This window comes from Penaeus japonicus, unplaced genomic scaffold (genome assembly GCF_977035675.1).
Source record: "Penaeus japonicus unplaced genomic scaffold, GWHDUDI00000001_assembly GWHDUDI00000025, whole genome shotgun sequence".
Lineage (NCBI taxonomy): Eukaryota > Metazoa > Arthropoda > Malacostraca > Decapoda > Penaeidae > Penaeus > Penaeus japonicus.
Genome location: NW_028234427.1, coordinates 13,960,597 through 13,963,096, shown reverse-complemented (window position 1 = coordinate 13,963,096; position 2,500 = coordinate 13,960,597). Strand labels below are relative to the sequence as shown.

Sequence of the window (2,500 nt, the reverse complement as noted above, 5' to 3'; positions counted from 1 at the left end):
TGTGGCGGCCGCTGCGGCGGGAGGCGGCGCCGGCAGGACAGTAAGCGCCGCGGGAGGAGGCCTAGGGGCAGAGGCCACCGTCACGGTATCGAGGTCAGGCCCGCAGGACATCCCCCGGCAGGACACGGGGTGCGATGACGACCTCAGCAGCTCCCACGGTCGTCTCCAGCCCGAGGGCCGCGCCTCCTCTCAGCACGCGACCCAGCACGCCTCCCAGGAACACCCGCGCAAGCCCTCTCCCAACAGAGCTCCGCGATTCGTGTAGGGCGACGTCGACAGCGGCGTCCGTCCGTCGGCGCAGCTCGTCCGGGCAGGGAGCTCAGTGTGCCAAGGCAACGCAGAGACGTGTGGGCGGGGTGAGGCTGACCCCCCATTCGACCATACGGGCTGGAAACCTCATGTCCCATCCAGGTTGACGGGTGACAGCAAGAGGACGGCCCCTGGGTGCCACTCGTGTGGGGTGCTCGTGGCTCGTCCCACCTGGGTCAGGCGAGTGGGCTGGCCACGCTCAGTCGGAGTCCCAGGGGCAGGTGGCGGCAGTCGGTCAGCAGCAGGACTAACTGACAAATAAAATGGCGCCGGAAAAGTTGTCTCACAGACAGGAACTAGATCCCTGAAATGCCCGGAGAAGGAACGCGAGAGAAAACGATTCACAATGCGCTTTGCAGAACATGCCATGTGCAGAAGGCGGTGAGGCTATCAGTCCAAATATCCACTGGAATCACATGCCTTTCAAGCTCTTGAGTGTGAAAACACGATAATGTTTCACTCTTTTTTTCTTCTCTCTCTCCCTGAGGAATCTATATACCATTTGTTTCCACGTAAGTTTCAACATTTCAAGAGACTGACTTACTTTCATTGCAAATCACAAACGAGGATATTTATCAGAATCAGATAAAATGAAGTCCTAATAACGTACTAAAAAGGGTAAACTATTTTCTTTTGAGTTTCAGTTCATTACGCGGGCTTCAGTTAGGGCTGGCTTAACTGAATGCCAACTTTGTTCTTTGTGTTGATTGACACCAGGTAGTTTAAAGACAATATTATGATACGTGTAAGAATTTATAATTGAAAACAAAAATCCAAGTATGCTCAGTATGAGAGCTCTCAAAAAAACAAAAACAAAAAACATCTGTTTGCGGAGATCTCAAGGGAAGTGTTTACAAGACCCGGCACACGGCAAACCTCCCTCTTATATATACTCGGTATATGAGAAGGGAGAAATGTTAGGGCGCCTCTCCATAAGGAGATTGGCAAATGTAAAGCAGAGACGATGTAGAGGTGGAAAAGTAAAGCAAATTTCCATTTATGATTTTAGTCCATATCGAACTGCTGCTACTTTACACACGTACACACATAAACACACAAACACAAACACAAACACACACACGCACACACTTTCCTCTCGCCCTGCCTTCCCCAACCGCGCCCAGCGACACAATGAAACGCGACTCGAGGGAGACAACGTCACAGCCATTAACAAGAACATCCTCGACTGCCGTGGCCAACCTGGGAAGACTCAGCTGACGGAGGGAAGCTCTGCAACGGCACCGTTCCCTAGAGGCTCAGTGTGGGACCGGCCCAGCGATGTTCTGGAAGGTGATAAGGTGCTCGAGGGGGGGGGGACACGGACCTCCCGACCTCCCGACCGACACGAACTTAAAACGGTGACTTTGGAAATACAGCCTTGGCAGACCTGGGTGACTGTATAACAAACTGTAGTAAGACAATATATATATATGAAAAGGATGTGCAAAATAGTTGCGAACCAAATCATTGCATATGTACTCAAGTGTACTGAAGAGAAATGCAGTGTATGTAAATTGCAGAACATATATGCTGTGTATGTACTGTTCTTAAGCTGACGAGAGAGGTGTACATGCTATGTATTGTAACGTTATAGTGTACATAACTTTTGTGTAATGTGTATTCATTGTTGTAGTTTGTAAACTTATGAAGAGGAAATTATTGTACATAAGTAATTCAAATGGTTAAAATGGCCTTATATGTTTCAGTAGCAAGGTTCACTGGGAAAATGGTGGTTAATAATGAATATCTGAATTACCTTCAAGAATTATTTTGTCATTTTCGTTCTCGTCTTTTTTCACTAAATATTTTCTAACTGCATAGATTCTTAAATTCTCGTAAATATAAAGAGTCACAGAAAATGGTACAGTAATCAATCCTAAGGTATGAAAATGAACCTTATTACTATAGCACATAAGGTAGGAAGTCACCCACGAGTCTCGGAGGTGCTAATAAAACATAGATCGTATACTAATATTTATTACATGTGAAGTACTCTGCAAAAACTGTCCTCTGGTATAGTCGACGTAAGGACCATTTTCCTATGTCTATGTGGAAAGTTTGGTCGAGATAACGGGCTTTGTCAAAATCGTTGGAAATCCACTGTAAAAAAAATATAAATATATATATATATATAATACAATTCCGGAACATACAGGCAGATCAAAATATTTATGTTGCTAATCTATAACAA

General features: G+C 46.2%; 1 protein-coding gene across 1 annotated transcript in view; it reads left to right on the top strand.

The window, feature by feature from the left end:
- Window positions 1-2,500, top strand: part of LOC122246203 (rho GTPase-activating protein 45) — a 258,137-nt gene that overhangs the window by 255,291 nt on the left and 346 nt on the right. Inside the window, exon 27 of the mRNA XM_086551371.1 lies at window positions 1-2,500. This exon is cut by the window's left edge and continues 208 nt beyond it; it is cut by the window's right edge and continues 346 nt beyond it. The gene's annotated coding sequence lies outside the window, so the exon portion shown is untranslated.